The sequence below is a fragment of the Octopus bimaculoides genome, chromosome 5 (assembly GCF_001194135.2).
Source record: "Octopus bimaculoides isolate UCB-OBI-ISO-001 chromosome 5, ASM119413v2, whole genome shotgun sequence".
Lineage (NCBI taxonomy): Eukaryota > Metazoa > Mollusca > Cephalopoda > Octopoda > Octopodidae > Octopus > Octopus bimaculoides.
Window position 1 is genome coordinate 55,513,041 of NC_068985.1, and position 10,346 is coordinate 55,523,386.

Consider the following 10,346-nt stretch of genomic DNA (forward strand, 5'->3'; position numbering starts at 1 on the left):
ATCCAGATATTTTCCTGCACATTGTGACCTTGTTCTTTCCCAGATATGGAGCAACTACTTGGATACAGGTCAGGAAACATAGCATTGCTCTGGACATAAAAGAAATATTTTGAAACGGTCTGGAACAACAGACTCTGTGCCAAGCTGGAACGTAAGACACTTCATTAGTGGGAGATCTCCGAATCTCGCACTTCAACTCGAAACTTTGATCCATGACCCATTAATACATCAGTCCTAGAAGGACCAATGTTCTTCCTGCCTCTAGAATCCCAATTAACGATATTATCTTCCAGGAATACAACCGTCTATAATATGTTGCCTAAATTCCTTAATTCGAAACACCAACAGCAATTTCTCAAATCTCTGAATGACGACCTGATAATGAAGTTCCCTGATTTATAAATAGCCTTGTTAGAAATAACCAAATCATCCTACTGTCTTTTTTAAAAGAACTCAATGAATAATGCGTTTCTAAGTATTTCAATCAAAATCCTGCTTGACCAGGACTGGCCTGGGGCTAAACCACAACCACTATAACATCTCTGATACACAGAAACTAAGAATCCAATGGTATAGAAAGTTCTAATTAATTACTGTAATTAAGAAACCGCTGATTGCTACAAAAGGAATTACATTAAACTCACAATTTAATTAACGAACAATAGATCTTGTCATATCATGTTATATCCTTCTGTTAAATACAAATAATCACAAATTTCAATTAATTTACTGGTTAAATTCAATTATTAATCATTTCATCAGCATGAGATTTAAGATGGCTTTTAGAAGTATCAGTGTAATTTGCACTAGATAAAGTTTTGCTAAAAATATCGTGAAACGAATAACTGCCATGTGTGTGTGTGTGTGTGTGTAAATATGATAGTGATAAATAGGCATCTATTACTAGAGAGAACCATGGACATTTTAATTTTTATTAATATCCATATATTCTATTATTGATACATAAAATTAGAAGATCTTCATAACATTGTTACATTATACTTGTTTTAGATTTTGGCACAAGGTCAGCGATTTCGAGGGAGGCGTAAGTCGATCGCATTGATTCCAGTGCTCAGCTGACACTTATTTTGTCGATCTCGAATGGATGAAAGGCAAAGTCCACCTTCGCGGAATTTAAACTCAGAACGAAAAGTCGGACGAAATGCCATTAAGCGTCCGGCGTGCTAACGATTCAGCCTGTTCGATGCCTTACACTGTTACACAATATAAAAGTATAAATTATAATATTTCGTTCCATAGTTAAGCTCATAAATATCGTAACAAGGAGAATAAGAATATTATGGCTTTTTGGTAGAGCAGAGCCATGGACCAATACACACACACACACACAAGCTGGTTTTAAAATCTCTGAAAGAGATTCACATAGTAACAGTACTAAACCTTAATGTCTGTACCACTTATACGTGGCTGTTTTGTGCAGAACAATTGTTACTAGATTTTAACCCCAGGAAAGCATCTTTCCCCGCTGTGTCTATTTTATTGCGAGTAAGGGAGCGAATCGTTCCCATTCCAGTATGTTTATATATTGCGAGTAGCGACGGATAGCTGCCATCTCTAGCAGGCAAACGTCCAGTACTGAGGACGGGAAAGCAGGTAGAAGCCGGCCAGTCTACTGGTTTTGCCACGCTGGAGTGGGAGTGGTCCGGTCCCTTACTCGCAATAAAACAAGACACAGGTTGTGTGACGTTAACGAGCGGGAAAATATGTTTTCCTGGGGTTAAAATGTAATAACATTAGTTCTGCACAGAACAGTTACGTAAAAGTGGTACAGACATTATGGTGTGTGTGTGTGTGTGTGTGTAATATTTGGTCATCAGTGAGTTCAAATCTCACTAACGTCGATTTTGCTTTTCATTCTTCCACGTTCGATCCAATAGAATTACAATGACATACTGGAGTCGCTATTATCGACTACATCACTCTTCTAAAATTTTGTGGCGCTTGACTATTGTTGGAAATGAAAACATTTAGTTGAATCGTTACAAGTATATGTGTGTGGATGCGGCTTCCGTTGGCACACGGGTGTGATATGATTGTTTCGAGGGTGAGTGCTTTGAACTGAATGAATAGTACTTACTTCACTTCTCGCTGATTTGTTCGTACGTAAGACGTGGTGCAGTGAAGTTGTATTAGTTAAGAAATATCCACATAAAGAAAGAGATAATATATAAAACATTAAAAAATATATATCTACGGTAATTACAGGTTGTTAGAGTCCAACACGTTATAACGATACTATAAGTCCAGGTGGAAAAGCCTGCATCTGTATACGTAATAAAGTAAAACGTTCCTTGAGAGCAACGTTTACTTTGAATAAAAAGACGAAAAATAATGAATTTCATAGTTCATAATTTAATTACTTTCAACAGTTGTTTCATTAGGATGATCATCATTAATTTCATAATTACGAAATTAATTTAAAATTATAAATCTGAACAAATGTAGGGGGTTTACATAACAATAGTAGGAAACGTAGTTGATTTCATATGATATCTCTTGACTGCGGTCGGATACTTTTGTTAAGTATCCGACCGCGATCATTTCACAGTAAATTTTACTGACTGACAATATTTAACACAATTAGATCTCTCACCCAACCCAAGAAAGATAAATCGATAGAAAAAGGATTTTCAACAGACGGAAAAGGTTTCTCAATTGACAGAAAATACTTGAATACTTTAACAAGTTTCAAGAACTGAGAGAGAAAAAGTGAAATCATTCTTATATGTGCCGACAAAATTATTAACTGTTGTTTGGAACCGAGATAAAAAAGAGATCAATGTTGAAATATTTGAGTTGAGAACATTTTGCAAGCTGGACAAAAATCGTGTTTAAGTCATCTTGCAAATTTGCCGACATCGAGTAAAAATATTGGTTTCGAACTTTGGCACAAGACCAGCAATTTCGGAGGATGGGTAAATTAATTACATCGACTCCAGTGCTCAGCTGGTACTTATTATATCGACTCTGGAAGGACGAAAGGTAAAGTCGACCTCAGCGGAATTTGAACTCTGAACGTAAAGTCGGACCTAATGCCGTTAAGCATTTTGCCCGGTGTGCTAACGATTCTGTCAGTTCGTCGTCTTGCATTGAGTAAAAGTATTGGAAAGTATTTTCCGTTAATTCATGTATTTTTCTTGGAGTGGGAGAGAAATATACTTATGTTAAGTGTCAATGAGAAAAATTTACTGCTTCAGAAGGTGTATTGATGGAAATCAGGAGTGGGAAAGAATTGAAATCACGGCACTGATTAATAGACATAGTTACATTCTGTTTGGCTGCTCGACAGAAACATCCCATCGTCACAATAAAAGTACTTGAAGCATTCATTTCTTTTTCATGATTTTGTGAGACTGGTTTCTCTGTTATGAACATAATTTAGAACAAGTCCATATCACGGCTTCAAACAGTAGAGGAGGTGCTTGAGGCAAATATACTTGTTAACCAGCCGATCTCAGACAGGAGACATCATGTGACATCAACAGTCACATGTCCCACGCTACTAATATTATATGTAATGTAATTACTTTTCATTTTTTATACATTTTGTTAGATGAAATTTCTTCCATGTTCTTTATACTCAGTGTAAATCGAAAACAATATGTAGTCGCTACATTGTTTTCCGTTTTCAATACATAATACGATATAAATGATGAAATTATTTTATAGAGCAGAAAACGTTGATAAAACAATGATTAAAATTTTAGTTATTGTACTTTTAATCCATCCAGATGTGAGAATGCAAGCTTTACATTATACCTATCACCACAAAAATATTTGCACTTTTCCTGCTTGCTCAATGTGGTCCATGATCATATACTATGTGAGTGCGGTCAAAACTTACACTGCTATTATTTGTTAATTTGTACATGATTTTGTTTATGCACTGTATTCCATTGTGGAAAAGTGCAACGTATGCTTCCATCTCTGTTTTAAGACAATATTAGAAACATATGTACGAGGTGGTATCAAAAAATTCCCCGATTAGTTTTGTAATACGCCAATTGATGGCAGTACACGGTTGCGTGCGCAGTGAGAGCTAGCAGTGAATTTCGTGAGACAGTGTGCCGAGTGACATTGTTATGTTTACTTCGCAAGTTGTGAAATTTGTGTTTTTGTGATCACGTATGCTGTAGTCTGCGATTTTTGTCATGGACAAGAAGTTGAAACGAAGAGCCAACGTAAAATTTCGCGTTAACTTGGAAAGTCTGCTACAGAGACTTTGAGCATGCTTCGGCAAGCTTACGCTATGTTTTGAGTGGCACGGACGCTTCATAAGCAGAAGAACGTCCCACATCGGTTTTTTCGACATCCGTGGTATCGTGCATCGAGAATTCGCCCTCCAGGATCAGACCGTCAATCGAGAGATCTACTGCGACATTTTGAAGCGCTCAAGGGAGGACATTCGGCGAAAGCGACCGGATCTGTGGAGCGCGAAGAATTCGATTCTTCACGACGACAATTCACCCCGTCACCGGGCGCTCCTCACTTGTGTATTGCTGCGCAAGGTGACTATTTCGAAACAGATGATGTTAAAACTTAGGTAATTAAGTTTTTTTTATTAAACAATCTCACATATATTTACTATCCCGCCCTGTGTGCTGTAGATAGAACGGCTGAAAATCACTGAACTCCACAATGAAAAAGCACCTTGAAACAATATCGGTTAGCAGAGAATAAAAGCATTAAGTTTGATCTTTGCCCAAAAAATTGACACTTTGCATTCTTGAGGCCAAATATTTTGGCTCTATGTTTAATTCCATTCCATATCAAGAATGTTGTGAGCAAAAGGAAGAAACAGTTCGTTATGTTAATATTGATTTTAAAGAGAAAAACTGTTTTAATATAAAATAGGTTTTTTTTCTCTTGAGTTTATCTAATTAAAACGAAAGGATGTCGAAAACATTGTGTAAGATTCTGGAATAACTTGTGAAAAACAATAACAACAACCACAAAAACGAAATTATGTTTGAAGACTATCGATCTTAATGTTATGACAGTGCTGCAGTTATGGCTGGTTATAAAAGTGGTGTTCAACAGAGGATTAATTTAAAAAAAAATTGTAAAGCTATTTTTGTAAACTATGGTAATCATTCTCGCAATTTACTCGACATGCTGTTGCTAGTTAAGCATGATGTATTCATGGTCCCCATTTTTCGGTTCAATTTAGTCACTTTCTTCATTCTTTTTCTGCTCAGCTCTCCTTTACTTAAAGCAAAAGGTGTAATACCAACAGTTGTCAAATTTAAATCAGAGCCTTGATGGCATTTTAGAAGAGAGATTGCGAACCTTGCTAATGTATATAATCTGATTTTATAGTGGATTTTTTTCCCAACGATCAAAACCAACTTTTTGATACAAGAAGCTGGTGCTGAATAAAAGTTTGAGTTAGCTTTTTAGTTTTGCTAGTCTTCTAGTGTTAAGTTCTTATTCCTATTGATTTGCGTTCGAAAACGACTCCAATGTCATTCCATGAATTCTGATGATGATGATTGAGATTTGATAGTCCTTCCAAGTTGTTTTTTAAAAATAATTTATAAAAGAATCCTTGAAAGCTCGGTTGAAATTATGTAAGGAAGGAATTAAGTAGAAAGACGCCAAAGAAAAATATCAAATAATTTGCAAAAAGCAAGAATGTAAGGTTTACTGCAATGGCTTCGAAATTCCTGTCAACCTTTTCTTTTTAAAAATTGATAAATATGTACTCTACTAAAAGTATTGAGTAATTTTCCAGTTTTATGTTAAATTGTTTTATATATAACTTGACATAAACACAGACACATTCATATAATACAAACGTGTAGTAATCTTTATTTAAAATATTTGGACAGTTTTGCACAGTTACAAAGCACTGATACAAACGGATTTCAACTTCATGAAGAAACCTTAGATTATAAAGCATTTGTAAAATGCAGTCTATAAATTTAAATTCTTAAGATTGAGGAATTGATCAAGTTCATTGTCCAGTAATGGTTTTCCAGATTTAAGAGAGTCTATTTAAGTAATGCTAACAATTGCAATCTTAATTGTCAGATTTTGGATGATCTTTCAGCATACTGAGATTAATTTTAATAGATTTGTGAGTTTGGTTGAAGCAAGTTAGTCAGTCAGTTTTAAAATTATCCAGTGTTAAACAAGAGGCAAAAGATAACAAATTTTATAGTATCAGTTTATGCGTTTGTATCATCAAATGTCAGAGAAGTGCAGCTTCAAAACGCTGCTTAGAATTATTCATAGAATAGCCTAAATCCTTAGGACGCAAATTTCAAAAATCAAATGTGTTTTTCTCTAGGACACGTTGTTACTGAGTCTTTCGGTGACATACAGATATACATACACACATTCTCATTACACACACACACACACACACACACACACACACACACACACACACACACACACACACACACACACACACACTATCGTTCTTCAGTAAGAGATCTGGTCGACTCTTTTTACGTCCGCGAAACTCTAAGTAACGTGCAGAGCGAAGACAACGTGTTATTCAATAAACACATCTCCGACTATGTCCTCCCTTCGTTTGTTATTTGCATTACTTTCTGTCCAATCTTTTTGTGTCTATGCGTACGTGTGTATGTGTGTGTGTGCGCACATATGCGTGTGTGTATGTGTAACAATGACGAAATGGCGATGTTAAGTGAACACGTTATTGCATAATCTCATATAAACTCGCATGTTATTACATGCCAAGTAGTATAACGCAACATGTTAATAATGAAGTGTTGCTACTGAAATACATAGATAAGTATCGAAATTTTCCAATCGTTTAGTCTTTATTACAATATACACAGGGTGCGTAAGATATTTGAGGACTGATTTATGTTTATTAAAAAAAACCATATAATAAGAGATAATAACTTTATTTATCAAAAAATGCTATGAGGATAAAAATAAACCTTCTTTTCTATAATGTTATTCAATAAAGCCACCTTCAGCTTCAACAACTGCTTTTATATGAAATCTAAATCATCTACATGCTCGAATCAAGTGGTCCTGGTTCATTTTGGACATTACTCTGAATATGGCAGCTTTCAAAGGATCTTTGGTGTTACGGGCGTGTTCATTGACCTCTCTCTCAACAACGTTCCACATGATTGAGATCTGGGGAGTTAGGAGGCCAAATGTTAGGGGTTATGTGACCATGAAAATTTTCAACCATCCATACCTGTGTTACTAAAGCCATGTGTGATAGAGCAGAGTCTTACAGAAACACATATGTCCTTCCATTGCATACACTGTCTATCCAGGGATTAACAATTATTCCCAGGACCTCAATGTAGGCGGCAGAGTTAACTTTAAGGCCTTGTGGGAAGAAGTAAGGAGGCATCACATATCCTTCATTGCTGACAACTCCTAAAACCATGACAGTTGCAGGAAATTTTGTATGCATAACACTTGGAATTTCAGAAGAGTCTGCACATAACCATCTGTAATTTCTTGTTAACTTTTTGATCTTGGTCGAAGTTTTTCTCGTTTGAGAAAAATCAAATCAAATCTTCTTCTGCTGGATTTTTCAGTTTGCTTAAGAGCCTTTTAGATCTGATTTAGTGATTTTCTTTTGCTTTTTCTGACAAATTGACCTTTCCTCATCATATAAGACTTATATCTGACGTCTTCGTGGACAAAATTTCTGACTGTTCCTTTTGACACATGGAGATCTTTTGCAATTGACCTCTTGGACTTTCTGGGATTGTAATCAATGGTCAGTTGAATTTGCTAGATAAATTCAGGTATTCTGATGATTTCAGAGCGCTTAGAATGTTTTTTATGCTTTGATACTGGTGATACGTTTGCATCTTCAGTCTTTAGCTCCTTACAAACTTTGTAGGCGAAACATCAAGCAATATTTAAAAATCGAGATATTTCTAAATGACTATGCTTAAAAGGAAGGAAAGAACCTCAATGTTTCAGAAAAAGAGGAAAGCTTAGAAGGAATGAAAAAAAGGAAGAGTCGACGAGGGGGAAATGGGCTAGGGGTTATAAACCAGGTGAGAATGCAGTTCGATAAGGGAAGCTGAGGTACGAGGGACGAGTGTATATGTTCATGTATAAGAGTGTAGCTGTGTCAGAGATTAACATAGGACAGTAGTATGTTTATTTTGCGCTGTGTATGCGTGTGAAGCGTGTAAGTATAGTGGGGCAGCGAGATGTTGGTAAGTGTGTGTTAGTGTTAAGTGTGTGTGAGGAAATTGCGGATGTGAGGAGGTGGAATCGGGTGCAAGGTAAAAGGAAAGGCAAGTGGACGGAGTGTTTGACGTAAATGTGTACATGTATCTATCTATAGACTACTGATAAGAAAGTAAATTTCAACGTAGTATAGCTGTAAAAAACAGCAGACTAAGAAGTTTAGCAGGCAGCTATAGGGATTCGAACGCTGCACCCCTGAGGTACAGGGTGAGTGCTCTATCATTAAGCTAAACGGGTCCTGAAAACAGTTACCGTAAATTTTAATGTTAAATAATAGCTTTGGAATGCAACACCATTTTATAAACAAACTTTGGAAGCGTCAAACGCGTTTGGTATCTTACAGACAAGAAAGTAAATTTCGAATGCAGAATGGCTGTGAAAGCAGTAGAGGATTGTAAGTTTGCCTGCTCGCAACCTCGGCGGGTTTTGAACTCAAACCATGTAGAAACATAATTAAATACAACAAAGCATAAGACAAAAATATATTTCAGTGATTCTTCCCCCTCAGTGATTCTGCTACTGCAAAGCCTATATTATTATATTATATAATATTAAGTGATATTAAGTTATATTGTATTATACTACATTGTTATAATATAGCGTTGCTATGTTATTTATATTAAGTGCATCTGAATGTCAGTGAATATTTCGAAATGTGCCTACATTTACACAGATATATCATACACGCTCTTTGTGTATATGTGTACATGTATATTTCTGCTTATGAATTCATATATCGTGTGTGTATTTTGTGTGTGTATGTGAGAGAGAGAGAGAGTGGGAAGACAGAAGACAGACAGACGGACAGACAGAAAAGATAGGGAAAAGAGAGAATAGTTGGCTTCAATATATTTATATAGAAATATATTTATGGAATAAATAATGTTTTTCAAGCATTAAAATCCTAGAATACGTTGATTGTTATTTTATAGAAATCACTTTACATTCGCTATATTTCAAATCTAAAACTATTTTACTGTACTCACCAAATAATACCAATTACAAGAGAATCTAAAATGGAATGAGATATATTTTAAATCACTTTTTTCAACCAGTATTCCTCCCCATGCAGGTAACTTATCGCCAAACTATGGCTGAAAGATGAGGAAATTCACTTTGTAACCACGAGGTCCCGGGTTCGACTTAACTGTGTGGTATCTTGGGCAAATGTTCAATAGACTGTTGGGTCAACTGAAGTGGACATTTTATCTTCATCCATAGCAAATTAAAAAAAGAACTGCTCATCCCTCTCCAAACATATGCAGTGGCATATTGGCAGAGTCATTAGAGCGTCTGACAAAATATCTTGCAGTATTTGTTCTCACCATAGCCAACTTTGCCGTTCATCTTTTCAGGGTCCACAAAAAGTACCAATCTAAGGTGGGAAATTAGCAAAACCGTAAGAAAGTCGGACCGGGTGCTCTAGAGATATTTGCTCCGACTCTTTGCGTTCAACTCATGCCATGAACTATTTGTATGGTCGACCGAATCCATTCGTCAATTTTAACACCATCATCTGTTCATGTGCACTGACTTACCTACAGATTGAACGATAAAGATTAAAAAAATATCTAGAGAAAGAGCTGAACTTGGCAATGCAACTTAACGAGCAGCTTGCCAATAATTGCTGGCACAGCAACTAATTAGAACAACCAGGAATAGTTTCAAATTTTCGCACAAGGCCAGCAATTTCAAGGGAGGGACTAAGTCGATTACTTTGACCCAGTGTTCAACTGGTACTTATTTTATCGACCCTGAAAGGATGAGAGGTAAAGTCAACCTCGGCGGCAACTGAACCCGGAACGCGAAGACGGACGAAATGCAGCTATGCATTTTGCCCGGCGCGTTAACGATTCTACCAACTCGCCGCCTTATAGTATTTTTTAAATTCTTTTACTTGTTTCAGTCATTTGACTGCGGCCATGCTGGAGCACCACCTTTAATCGAACAAATCGACTCAAGCAAATATCTTATTCTGTGTAAGCCTAGTACTTATTCTATCGGTCACTTTTGCCGATAAGTTAGGGGGACGTAAACACACCAACATCGGTTGTCAAGCGATGCTGGTGGGGACAAACACAGACACACAGATGCATACATACATACATACATATATA